Here is a 14,689-nt window from a genome sequence, read left to right on the forward strand (position 1 = left end):
CATGCAAAAAATTCAAGTAAAAACTACGTATGGCAGTGGCAGGTTCTTAAAGAATTACCACCAGTTTGCAGAGTAAATAAATGGCAGTAATTAAGATCAGCTCTGAGTTGGTGTATAGAAGTATGCTAGTACTCAGAGTGGGACTTTTTGTGCTGGAAATCTGACATGTAAGATACAGCTTCCCACACAGGGCTCCCCCATTCAGCAGTCACCCTGGATTCCCCAGCCCAAAGTTGAACATAAAAAAAGTGGCCATGGATACTGGTGATGTCCATACTTAATTATTGGCAATGCCTATATTTAGGAAATGACCAGTCATAAGGGAGACAAAACTGATAGGAAATGAATCCTCATGGCTGCAATGCCTTTAGGGTGGGTGAAGTCTGGTGGAGAACTGAGAGACTAGTTCTTCAAAGCTGTGACCCCAGCCCCCTTTTACATCATACCACCCTTTACAGTAGTGTCCACAGCCCTCTTCAAATCACCCCCCCCCATTCATAGAAGTGTCCTGAGCCCCCCTGCATATCAACCTCTCCATTTCACAGCAATGTCCTGAGCCCTCCTCATATCAACTCCATCCTTTCACAGCAGTGTTCTCATCCCCCTTGAAATAGCAATGTCATCATCCCCCTTGAAATAGCAATGTCCTCAGGCCCCCTTCACATTACCCCCATTCATAGCAGTGTCCCCAACCCCCCCTTCACATCATAGCTCCCCTTTCCCTTTCATGGCAACATTTTCAGCCTCCATTACAGTCCTACTTTATACAAGGCAGGTCTGGATTGAGAGCAGGATCTGACCAACGTTTATTTTTAAGAAGCTGGTGATTGGTTGCTAGGACTTCTCTGCATCCTAGCAACCAATCACCCACTTGTAAATGTAAAAAGTGAACTTGGGTAGCTCCTGCCCACTGTCCAAACCTGCCATGCCTCCCGTCCTCTGTTTTGCTGCAACAATGACAACATGATGGCTAGTGTGGAAAGAAACTGTGGAGGGATCTATAGGGCAGCCAGGCTTTTCTTTCTGGACAACAAAGGCTTTTTCATGGCACACTTTCCATGAACATTAAAGTGGTGCAATCTCTTTCTGATTGTGGATGCATGCACTTTAAAGCGGAGTTCCAGACGTTTTTGTGTTCATTAAAAGTCAGGAGCTACAAAAACTACCACGGTGCTCCACAGCACCATGGTAATTCATTAAGAACTACAAGCCGACAGCTGCAAAGGATGTCAATACTTGTAGTTCATTCGTTCACAGAACTCTTTGAATGAATGACCTGGGTATTTGGGAACAGCCCCGCACGGCTGCACTGTTTTCAGAAAATGACAGTTAGTACAGGGAACTTCTCCCCGTACTTCTGTTACAGTGATAGAGAGCAGCAAGTGGTGGCTGCAGCAGTGGGAACATGTTACATGTTCCACCCTAAAAACAGGTGGGGCATGCAACATGTTCCAATAGGTGAACTTATACTTTAAATTTGGGGCTCTTGGGCTGGACTAGCCAGTCCTGGACAAATTAGGAAAGAGTTAAAGTGGCTGTAAAGGCTCAAGGTTTTTAACCTTCATGCATTCTATGCATGAAGGGAAGGTAAAAAACCTTCTGTGTGCAGCAGTGCCCCCAGCCCTCTGAATACTTACCTGAGCCTTATCACGATCTAGCGATGTGCATGACAGCCTCGGCTGTCCCAGGTCTCTACTTCTTCATTGGCTGAGACAGCAAGTGGGAGCCATTGGTTCCTGCTGCTGTCAATCACAGCCAATCAGCCAATGAGGAGAGAGAGGACTGGGGTCAAGCCGCTGCTCCGTGTGTATATGGACACACAGAGCAGCGGGTGTCCCCATAGCAAGCTGCAGGAGGGAGGGGCCAGGAGAGCCTGCGGTGGACTCAAGAAGAGGAGAAAAACCACTGCACACAGTTCGTAAGTATAGATAGGTTTGTTATTTTCCAACAATAAAAAAAAATTAACCTTTAGAATCGCTTTAAAATCTTTGCCATTTGTAGATTTGGGCCCCTGCAGTGGATTGATTGATTTCAAATAATTTGGTGATTTTATTAAATCCCTTGCTAGACTCATAGGCACCCACGACTTTCTTTCTGAAGGTCATAGAGAGCTCTTTGGATCTTGGTAAGATGACACCACACATGTCAATAGCAAAGAGAACATCATACCCTAGATAGCTGAGGTTTCAATAAGACAGTTGACACCTGCATGCTTCCTTAGAAGGTTCTAATCAGCGGCACCTAATTTGGAACAGCTGATTTTAATTTTGTGTAGTGGTAAATGTAGTATGGGGGGGTGAACTTACTTTCTCCATATGACAAATCTGCATTTTCATTGATTCACTTGTGAAATGAATACACCATGTCAATTTGGTTTCATTTATTCACATATATCACCTTAAGGCTTGGTTCACACCTATGCATTTTGATGCTTTTTGCAGAAACGCACTACTGTCCATTTTCCATGGTTTCCTATGGGACACATTCACATCTGTGCTTTTTCATCTGCTGCATTTTTGTAAAGGTTCAGTGAGATTTTAAAATGCAAAACAGGGTGTTTTTCGTTGAATAGACTTCAATGGAGATGCTGTAGAAAAGCTTGTAGTCCGTTTCTTGCATGTTTTTGTTGTGTTTTGCATTTTTTTAATCTGTCCAGCAACAAATTGGCCAAAAAAAGCATTAAAAAAAACGCATCAAAAACCACGCATGAAAAAACGCAAAACACACTGCACAAATTACTGCAGAAACGGACGAAAAGCAAACTGCATAGGAGTGAATCAATCCTAAGTGTTCTTCCACACCATACAGTGTGCACTACTGTGTGCATAACTTGTATGTGCTGTTGAGCAATGTGAAAACAATCTTTGTTATAGGTATAGCACATTGTAATGATCACTTTTTTTTCCTCCTCTTTTTCAACATCTATGCAATTCTATGCACTGCAAGGCGTCGCAATACAGTACGCAAAAATAGAGCATCTATTCTTTTTCAGCACACATCATAGGACGTAAGCAAACTGCCTTGGTTTTGTCCCATTTCTACTCCCCAAAAAATACTTATGTGTTTCTTCCTGCAAGTAGGAAACTCAAATCCAGTTTATTCTTGTTTTTCTTTGTTTTTTTTTTTCATTTAAACCACAGTCTTGCTACTCAAAGTTTTTCATTCTATCTTAAAAAATGTGAAAATTCTTCCTATTGCTATTAGGCAGTACAGCACGATTTGTCTTTTAACTGTCAGTGTCTGTACTGTACACTCTTAACAGTTACTTAAGCAGGGCTGCTGTTAGAAACCATAGGTCCCCACACAGCCAACCTGACAGACTCCTCCCCCAAAAAAATAGTTTACTATGCTTCAGTTATGAATGAACACAGTAAGTCATTGCTACCAATCACACATTGTGTTCATTCAAGAAAGGAAGAGGCTGGTAAATATGACATATTTACTTGACCCTTCCCCTACTCTCCATCCTGAAGGGTCCTATTGTGTGTTTTCAGCTGCTGGTGGTAAGAAGTAAGCAGCACTGCGGGGGTGGGGCCACACAGGGGGGCCTGGGCAGCAAGGGGAAATGTGTAGTGCACAGGGAGGGAGGGTGAGAGGTGCACCGCCAATTACTGGAACTGATTCCCTGTATGGCTCTCTCTGCAGCAGCTGAAATCCAGCGGGAGGGAGAGAAGAAGCCAGCAGCAGCAGCAGCAGCTGTACGTTGGCTTCTTCTCTCCCTCCCACTGGCTTTCAGCTGCTGCAGAGAGAGCCATACAGGGAATCAGTTCCAGTAATTGCCCCCCTGCCATGATGATCACCTTCCCTGCCCACACTTGATTCACCCAGCTACTTGGGCCCCCCTGCTGTCCTGGGCCCTGTACAGGAGGACTGGTGGTATTCCCTTATCCATGGCCTGTACCTAAGAATTGCATTTTTGGCATATCATTTGAACTTTTTCAAAAAAAGAAAAACCCAAATGGCCTGTGACATACCATATACAAAAAGAAAAGAACTTATGCAAATAATCAGAAATAAGTGAATTTGAAAAACGTTGGAGAGGGATTATGGGAATAAAAGTGATGTTTTCCTAAAATCAACACAATACAGCAATTACAGTATTTTGCCAAAATAATCTTTCTGACATCTATATGGCAAAAGATTTTAATCTAAGCCTGCACTACTGACTGGTGGGGAATGTAAGCTGCCATTTTTAATTAAGAATTTCATGACAGTTCAAATCTTTCTGATTCTGTCCTAACAGATCACTGATTGTTAATAAATCACATGTAGCGGGGCCATTGCTGTTTCCCTTTTAAAGAACTGTTTCCCTTTTAAGATTGCATGTTGTCAGAAAGGGTTTGATTGGCTCAGCTCTCAGCAGTGCTGGAGTGTTTGTGGGAGTTGCAGTTTCATCACAGAGGCAGACAATGTAACTTTATACTGCACAGGACTACAAGACCAGGACATTTTGCAAGGAGGTGGGGGGGGGGGAGGAGAGTCATGTGTGCCTTTGGAGAGGACATGTGGGAGCTAGTCTGCAGTCTCTACTGTTGAAGTACACTGACATTGAACAGCAGAGGTTGCTATGGACAACGGTTATATACAGCACTTGAAGTCAGCAGCAACTGTGATCATTGGTACCAGTCACCAGCAACGGCAGTTACCAACAGGAACAATATCTCCCACCGCAAAGAGAGAGGTCAGAGTGTTGGAAATTGCAGAGGAGGCGTGTGACCATCCCAGGTGAGGTACATCAGAGATTGTGCAGCACCGACAATTGACAACAGGGAACACTAGTCAGAGAGACAGAGCCCCATTCATCACAATCCCACAGTATACAAGTGAATTGGGACTGAGCCTAAAGAGATGTCAGTTTAGCTGGGGACATATTGCTGCTGTAGTTGCAGGGGGTTAATACTGATCTATAGCTATACCGGTATATATATATAAGTATATACATGAATATTGTGTTTATTGATGTTATTGTGCCCGTTCTAGAAGGTTTGTGTATTCAGTGCATGTAACTGCTATTTTCCAAGTTAATTTGCAGTCTATTTGCAGAGTTTTACCTGTCTTATTAAACCTGTTATAAAACTTCCCACAAGGTGCACTGGTGTGCTGTGGATCCTATATATATATATATATATATATATATATATATATATGGTTCATCACTGAAGTAAGGACAGAAGTGCCCGTTAGTCCCAGCGGCTCCTTCGGGGGTGAGCAACGCCTGTTTTAACCACTTGCACTCCTGAGGATTTACCCCCCTTGATGACCAGGCCTCTTTTTGCTACTCGGCGCTGCACTAATTCAACTGATAATTGCACGGTCATGCAATGCTGTACCCAAACTAAATTTACGTCCTTTTTTTCACACTAATAGAGCTTTCTTCTGGTAGTATTTGATCACCTGTGCACTTTTTATTTTTCACGCTATAAACAAAAAAAGACCAAAAATTTTGAAGAAAAACAATATTTTTTACTTTCAGCTATAAAAAATATATATAGTAAACTCAAAGTTAGTTATAAATTTAGGCCAAAATGTATTCTGCTACATGTTTTTGGTAAAAAAAATTCCAATAAGTGTATATTGATTGCTTTGTGTGAAAGTTATAGCGTCTACAAACTATGGTATAGATACTGCAATTTACACCATTTTGTTGCTATACAGCGCTGCGCTAATTTAACGTACAATTGCGCGGTCATGCAATACGATACATAAATGAAATTTATGTCCTTTTTTCACACAAATAGAGCTTTCTTTTGGTGGTATTTGATCACCTGGGCACTTTTTATTTTTGGCGTTATAAACAAAAACATTTTTGAAGAAAAAACATTTTTTTGAAAAAAACAATATTTTCTCATTTCGGTCATAAAAAATATCCAAAAGAACTAAAATTTCGTCATAAATTTAGGCCAAAATGTATTCTGATACATGTTTATGGTTAAAAAAATCCCAGTAAGTGTATATTTTTTGCTTTTTGTGAACGTTATAGCATCTACAAACTATAGTATAGATAATGGAATTTACACAGCTTTTACTTTCTGACTGCTCATCACATTTCTTGAGGTGCTAAAATACCAGGATAGTACAAACACCCTCAAATGACCCCTTTTTGGAAAGTAGACACCCTAAGCTATCTGCTGAGAGGCATATTGAGTCCATGGAAGATTTATTTTTTTTCCACAAGTTTCTGGAATATGACAAAAACATTTTTTGGTACACAAAGCTGTCATTTAAATTATTTATTTCTCGTACAAGCCAAGGGGATATGTGGAATTACACCCCAAAATACATTCTGCTACTTCTACCGAGTATGGGGATACCACAAGTGTGAGACTTTTTTGGAGCCTAGCCACATACAGGAGCCTGAAATCCAATGACCACTTTGAAAGCCTGAAGGTGCGTAACTTCCTCATTACACTTCCTCACTACCTATGACCCCTTTCTGGAAAATAGACACCCCAAGGAATTTAAAAAGAGGCATGGTGAGTATTTTGCAGATCTAATTTTTTCTCAAAAGGTTTTGAAATATAAAAAAAGAATAGAAAATATATGTTTTTGTTTTTTTTTTCTTCATTTTACAAAAACTTGTGGCAACAAATGAGATCTGCAAAATACTTACCATGCTTCTTAGCAAATTCCTTGAGGTATCTACTTTCCAAAAAGGGGTCATTTGGGAGGGGTTAGGTGCTATCCTGACATTTCAGGGCCTCCGAAACTGTGATAGGAAGTCAGGAAGTGTAATGAGGAAATAAAGCCCTTTAAAAGCCTGAAGGTGCTTATTGGATTGTGGGGTCCTGTACTTGGCTAGACTGCCAAAACTTCTCTCACATGTGGTACCCCCATACTCGGAAGAAGTAGCAGAATGTATTTTGGGGAGTAATTCCACATATACCCATGGCATGTGTGAGCAATAAATCATTTAAGTGACAATTGTGTGTAAAAAAGAAAAAAATTTTTTTTGTCATTTTCCAAAAACTTGTGGGGAAAAAATAAATTCTTCTATTGATTCAACATGCCTCTCAGCAAATAGCTTGGGGTGTCTACTTTCCAAAAAGGGGTCGTTTTGGGGGGTGGGGGAATTTTATGCCCAGCATTAGAAGTTTATGCCACACATCACTCACTCTTCTAACCACCTGAAAATCAAGCCTTTTCTGACACTTTTCACATGAAAAATAATCAGTATTTTTTGCTAGGAAATTAATTTAAACCCCCAAACATTATATAATTTCTTAAAGCAGACACCCTAGTGAATAAAATGGTGGGTACTACAATTTTGTATGGCACATAGTACTTGCACAGCGATTTTTCAAATGCAAATTAAAAAAAACAAACACTTTTTTTACTTTTAATGCACAAAAACACAATATATTGGCCAATTATTTGGTAAAATATAAAAGATGATGGTATGCCGAGTAAATAGATACCAAACATGACATGCTTTAAAACTGCGCATGCCCCGTGCAATGGCGACAAACTGCATACATTTTTATTTTCCATAGGCAACGCTTTAAAAGCCTTTAAAAGCTACCATTTTAGATTTACAGAGGAGGTCTGCAAATTTTTAGTTAAGGTGATTTGCGAGGGGCTGAATTTTGTGGAGGTAATCAAATTCAGGGTTATCCTGAGGATGACAGAGTGTATTGTCGTTGAAATGCATAAAACATTATACTCTCATATCTATGCCTGGCCATGGCATCAGAAAACACAGCATATGATGAATCGGGTCTGTGGACCAATACAACCGCAATTCATTTTTTTTAGTAATGCTCATGTTGAGGGTTAGGCCCAAAAAAAATGTAAATTCAGAAACCGTAATGAGTTTCCATGTGACTGGTCTTGCAAGGTTTGAATTTGGGTTGGAGGCGATAAATTGTTGTGCATATAAATTGCTTTGATCCACAATCAACGCATACAGATATTCCATGAAAAACAGCTCCAAAAATCAAGGGGAGTAGTTAAATTTGCTATTTCCACCTGAATTCCGGGTTGGGCAGTGAATGGGGGAAGTATGGGTGCTGCAGAATTTGTGGGCTGTCAATCAGGATTTGCACATCCGGAAGGATACTAGGAGCTCTATGGGCCTGTGTGCAAATTCTTGGTGGCTGCGGGACAATACTTGTGCTCACCACCGCACCTGCTTGTACTGGACTTATGGGACTCGCCACGTCACCAAGTCATATTGCAGTGCTGGTATTATTATTATACAGGATTTATATGGCGCCAACAGTTTGCTCAGCGCTTTACAATGTAACGGGAGACAATACAGCAACAATACAGTTCAATACAAGAGGGTTAGGAGGGCCCTGATCCTGGGAGCTTACAATCTAAGAGATATGTGAAAGACCAGGATGTACTAGAGCGCTGGTGCTCGCCAGTTCACTAAAAGGTAGCACGGCACTCTGCTGCATATGAGAGTCCTCAAAATTTACTGACAAGTGCTAACAGAGATCAGGCCTGATTCTGCCAACACTGCGGTTTTGTGTGCTATGTATCAAGTGACAGTGACCTACTGACACTGCACATGCTGGGGGAGAAGGGGGGGTAAGCATAGAGGCTAAATGCAGGTGCTAGCAGGTGCAGGGGCTGATCCCGCTAACGCTGCATTTTTGGGGACGCTATACTAATGTGAACGCTGGTATAGTGCTGATCTGATCAAAGATATTGATCTGTTCAGACACTATACTAGCAATGGAGGTTTTATTGTGTATGAGCGTGTTCCTGGCAGTCAAGGGGTCAAATGTGATGACTGGTGTACTGACGGGCAATCTGACGCCATCTGGGAGCGGCGTGAAAACCACGGGAGCACAAATCATGTATATATATATATATATATATATATGTGATTTTGTGCACCTGTGCCGCCCTGTAGCAGTATTTCTGCTATAGGGCGGTCAGGAAGCCGTTACAGAAGCGGCTTGTGTTACGGCATTGTGTTACTTTAACTGACAATTGTGCGGTCATGCAACACTGCACTCAAATTAAATTTACGTCCTTTTTTCCCACGAATTGAGCTTTCTTTCAGTGGTATTTGATCGCCTGTGCGTTTATATTTTTTGCGTTATAAAAAAAAAGGCTGACAATTTTGAGAAAAAAAAACATTATTTTGGACTTTTTGCTATAAAACATGTCCAGTAAAAAAATGTTAAAATCAAATTTTGTCATAACTTTCGGCCAAAATGTATTCTGCGACATGTCATTGCTAAAAAAAATCCCAATACGTGTAAATTAATTAGTTTACGTGAAAGTTATAGCATCTACAAATGGCAGGAAAGATACTAGTATTTTTTTTTTATAATAATGCGGCGATCAGCGATTTATTGCAGTGATTATCGATTTATGACAGTGATCAGCGACTTATGGCGGGACTGCAGGACTGCGGCGGGCATTTTGACACTGGGGGGGAACTGACTTGGGGTCACTGACATCCCCAGTGACACCAATGCAGTGATCAGTGAAAAAAAAACACTGACACTATACTAATGGCACTGGGGAGGAAGGGGTTAACATTTTTATTCAATCAAAGGGTTAACTGTGTGAGGGGAGTGTTTTACTAGTGGGCGGGGGGTGTGTACTTCACAGGAACACACTGATCCTGAGAGCTAAACTCTGCTCTCAGGATCAGTGTGTTGGGAACTGACAGGGAGCAGAGCTGCACTGAAAACAATGCAGCTGTGCTCTGTGTCACTGTTTGCCGGCAATCGCCAGGACCCGGTGAGTAATGACCGGCCAGGACCTGGTGATTGACACCCGCGGCCGTGATCGGTGGCGTGAGTAGGGCAGGCGCAAGCCCCCTACCTGTTTTGCAAAATTACGTTTTAAAACGTGATTTTGCTCAGGGGTGCCGCCCTGTGGCTGTTTTAATACAGTGGCTGGTCGGCAAGCAGTTAACTCACTATTCCGGACTATTGTTTTGCAACTGCATGCTCTGTGCAAGGTTGTGGGGCGGTTCCACCAGAGTTCCATTCGTGTTCGGCGGTCCGTAGTGCCAGCCGAGTGTGACAAGCGGTATAATTCCTGCCACAACTGCAAAGCATCGCAGCCTTCCGGTTAAGGGAGGAGTGGTTGAGGCTGTCCAAATACCCCAACCACAAATGCAAACAATCCCTTAGAGTGCTTCTTCATGGGTTTAGTTAAGGTAATACTTTGTTACATAGTTTTATGGTGTTACATAATTTTATGGTGTATTTCCCACTTACTGCATCACAACGCTAGCAGTGCCCATAAACAGGGGATGAGAGTTTCCAAAATGGGCAATCACCTAGTATCTATAGGGTAGCAAAACAAAGTTCCAAACAACAGTTCTTTGGATGACAAAGCAATCTGGTAGGTTACCTTGCCTGATCACTTCTGTATGCTTGAGATCAGCCAGCACCTTGGGTGAGCTACAGGTTTAGGTAAGCTATGGGGCCTAATGGTCCAAAAGACTTTGAGCATGCATGTCCAAATGTTAGTTAATGCCTATGACAAGCTTCACTTTGTTAAACATAAATAAATAAAAAAAGTAGAATTGTACAGTAACCTGTGGTGTTTATTTAATGTCAGCCATGCTCATGAATCTTTGTACTGAATAATGGTTTTGTATTTTGCTCACATCCAGATAGAGCTCATTTTACTATGCTCTTTGCCAACTGGCAGATACTGACAAAATATTACCATTACACTTGGCATGTGTTTATCTGCTCTTCCTTTAGGTGCCAATCTCCTGAAAGCTAATCTAGGCCCAGAGAATGTTAATGTGCAGACAAAGCCATGCCTTTGTATGATCCACACAGAAATGGGATGAGAAGGGTTAACCTCGCTGATTGTATGACCTCCAGACTGGTGTCAGAATGATAAAGGGAAGCTAAAGGAACTGCTTGTCTAATTAACAATCAGGTGGACCCAGCCAAGATTGTAGTTAACCTGACAAGTAGCACATATTGTACATGTATAATGCCATTATTTTGGCCCTTGTTTATAAAAAAAAAAATATTTAAAGGTAAAAAACATTTTTATGATTCAGCCTCTGTTTGTCCTGTTTATTAAACAGCAAACCTCAAATGTGAAAGTAAAAGAAAATCTTAAACTGTGGGGAGACCATCAGGTCCACCTTACCCATGACTGACAGTGGATGGCAGTGGGCAGATTCCAAAGCTGCTATGTGACCTAATAGTGGCATTGGATCCACCCCCTGCCATGGTCAGTCACAGCAAGGTGAACCTGATGGGGAACTGGTCTCAAAGTTCCCTAACAGGCTCCTTTTTAACACTCTCAGCCATGGGCTTGTGGCAGGCACACTGGCCAGGAAGGGAGGGAGTGCAATGAGGAAGGAGTGTTTAGGGTGGACACTCCTTTCCCAGTGACAGCATTAACAGATTCATGTACCTACCTCTGACAGGTACATGAATCCAGCACAAGCACCGTCACTTTCAGTGCTGCGTCTTGACAGAATTCTACATTGACAGCACACCTTTTATGAATTCCCCAGTGTATGTTACAAGCACCCCTTGACTGAGTAGCGTAATCAAATGTCAAACCCCCTGCACAATTATACAGTTACACAGTTTGTATAACATTACTTTTTGATTATCAAATCTCAACAAAATGGTTCTGCCACAAAGTCAGAGGAGTGCACATCAAGATTAGCACATACCTAATTGTAAAAGCGGTACTAAACCCCCCAAAAAACCCAAATTGTAATATTTTGCAGCTTATCAATCATTAGATGTGGTGGCTGCATTAGTTTTCTTTTTTAGGCTTTCTCCCTCTGTTTTCACTTGATGATATAGCCAGTTCCACATCTCCTGTATTATATAGATATCACTCTGGATAAAGGAGCACAGAGGACACCTGTGGACAGCACAGAGGCGTAGCTAGGTTATTTTGCGCACGGGGACGAACGGCCACCTCATGACACCCCCCCCCCTGCTTCATATGGTCCCTGTAGACACCCCCCCATCCCGATCACATTGCCCCCCCCCTTTCATCCATGGCACTACTCACCTGGCTCGGCTCGACCCTCGTCCCCTCCGGCACATGCCCGGCTCACTGCCCTCCTCTCCGCTCCTCTCCCAGCCGACTCCTCTCTCCTCTCATAACTCACTGTGGATGGCAAACGTATCAGATGACACGTCTGCTGCAGCCTCTGCAGTGATCTTGTGACCTCATTTTGGCGCCCCTGTACCTTGGTGCCCGGGTACATATGTACCCCCCTGCCCCCCCCAGCTACGCCTCTGGGACAGCATCATTGTCTGGCAGGAGGGGAATGGTATATGTACTAGCAGATATAAGTACACTACTAATGCTTTATAAGCAGTTACAACAAACAGCTTTGCTCTTTTTGGGATCATGGTTTTACATAAATTAATGAAAGTTGATCATTGTAAGCACCCCTGTCCATGTTAAATGGTTTGTCTCAATCTTCCAACTGCTACATCTGCAGGACAATTTGAAAACAACAGACTTACTGGCCAGATCACCGGGTGAAAATAAATGAAAGAAAACCTAAAAAAAATAAAACAAATGCAGCCATCACATCTAAGAAATGGTAAGCTGCAATATAATAAATGTTTGCTTCTGGGTTTAATATTGAAAGGGATCTTTTGGACCCTTTGTTCACTTGGAGTGCCCATGCCTAGTTATCGAGCCCAAATAAGGAGGTACGCTACCTACTTTTTGGGCATAAACCTTGTTGAACATATCCCAATGCACAATTCCTGCACCGTATACTACTAAATTAAACAGGAACACAATTTGATTTTATGTACTCACAGACCAGTTATGTGGGTGCAGGTTCAATAGTTTTGATAATGAGAGCTAGAAAGGATAGCTAAGTTTACTTTGTCCAAAGGGCCCATTCATACCTTTGCTCTGTGGTGCAGTGCATTAACCTGCATGCATTAACATGCATTTTATTGGCGCATAACCTGTGTTGCATTTAGGCAGCCGATTTATTTGAATGGGCTGCCTGGCACCCCAAAACGTACCAGAAAATTTACATGTAACATTTCTGGCAACACAGGTTAGTGTTTCACTGCAACTCAAATTTTAATGGCAGGGTGCTATATTACCTCTGGCCACAAAGGTAAAGGGGTCAATGGTGCATTTATGTTTTGTGCTGCCCTAGGCAGCACAAAAATTGACCCCCCCCCCAGTGCACCCCCACTGTCTCTAGTGCACCAACGTTTGCTGGGTGGAACTTAGTGGTCGGCCACATCTTTCTGTGAAGGTGTTGTTGGTGGTATGAGCGGCGAGAAGGTGTCATTAGTGGTATGAGCTGCGAGGAGGTATCATTAGTGGCATAAGTGGCGAGAAGGTGTCAGTTAGTGGTATGAGCGCTGAGAAGGTGTCATTAGTGGTATGAGTGGCGAGAAGGTGTCATTAGTGGTATGAGTGGCGAGAAGGTGTCATTAGTGGTATGAGTGGCGAGAAGGTGTCAGTTAGTGGTATGAACGGCTAGAAGGTGTCATTTAGTGGTATGAGCGGAGAGAAGGTGTCAGTTAGTTGTATGAGCGGCTAGAAGGTGTCGTTAGTGGTATGAGCGGCTAGAAGGTGTCGTTAGTGGTATGAGCGGCTAGAAGGTGTCGTTAGTGGTATGAGTGACTAGCAGGTGTCATTTAGTGGTATGAGCAGCAAGAAGGTGTCAGTTAGTGGTATGAGTGGCGTGAAGGTGCCAGTTAGTGGTATGAGCGGCGTGAAGGTGTCAGTTAGTGGTATGAATAGCGTGAAGGTGTCAGTTAGTGGTATGAGCGGCGTGAAGGTGCCAGTTAGTGGTATGAGTGGCGTGAAGGTGGCAGTTAGTGGTATGAGCGGCGTGAAGGTGTCAGTTAGTGGTATGAATAGCGTGAACGTGTCAGTTAGTGGTATGAGCGGCGTGAAGGTGCCAGTTAGTGGTATGAACGGCGTGAAGGTGTCAGTTAGTGGTATGAATGGCGTGAAGGTGTCAATTAGTGGTATGAGTCAGTCACCTGGCAGTCTCTCTCTGGTCAGTCTCTGTCAGCTCTCCGCCCCCACCCCCCACAATAGTATTCATGGTATACAGAGTAGCAGGATGAAGATCACTCACCAGGCCTGGTGGAGGGGCGGACACCGAGGGGGGGAGCCATGTATTGCCGGTATGTATCCTCTTCACAGCCGCATTTTCCTTCCCTCTCTGTGACAGAGATCCCCGCCTCCACTGGACACTGCCTTCCTCCGGGATCATCACTCAGCCCTGGCTCCTCACTGCCATCCACTACGGAGAGCTCCGACCCTCAGAACAGCCTACAGCCTGGCCGGGCGCACTGGATGCTGGGAGTTGTAGTCCTTCCCCTGCACACCCTGCCAGGATTGTAGTTTGCTCCTGTGGAAGCGGCAGGTCGGAGGCGGGGGAAAGACTACAACTCCCAGTATTCAGTGCGCCCGGCCAGACTGTAGGCTGCTCTGAGGGTCAGAGCTCCCGGAGCTCTCTGCAGTGGATGGCGGTGAGAAGCCAGGACTGAGAGATGATCCCGGAGGACGGCAGTGTCCAGGGGAGGCCTGATACTCCTACTCCTCACTGGATTCCTCTGCTGTAGTGACATCACTTGCCGAGGAGCGGGGCCGCCCCCCTGAAAAGTGCCACCCTAGGCAAGTGCCTTGTTTGCCTCGTGGCAAATATGCCCATGAAAGGGGTATTTCTTAATAGATTGCCAAAGAAATGGGGCATTTCTTTAGTGAATGCCAAAGTAAGAGGTATTTC

At 43.3% G+C, this 14,689-nt stretch overlaps 1 protein-coding gene across 1 annotated transcript in view; it reads right to left on the reverse strand.

Annotated features, from left to right (window-relative positions):
- FANCC (FA complementation group C) overlaps window positions 1–14,208 on the reverse strand; it is a 307,766-nt gene extending 293,558 nt beyond the window's left edge. Inside the window, exon 1 of the mRNA XM_089662131.1 lies at window positions 14,036–14,208. The gene's annotated coding sequence lies outside the window, so the exon portion shown is untranslated. The remainder of the gene's footprint in view (window positions 1–14,035) is intronic.
- Between the last annotated feature and the right edge of the window lie 481 nt (window positions 14,209–14,689).

Source organism: Staurois parvus, unplaced genomic scaffold (genome assembly GCF_062004578.1).
Source record: "Staurois parvus isolate SC_StPar_1 unplaced genomic scaffold, SC_StPar_1.0 ptg001432l, whole genome shotgun sequence".
NCBI lineage: Eukaryota > Metazoa > Chordata > Amphibia > Anura > Ranidae > Staurois > Staurois parvus.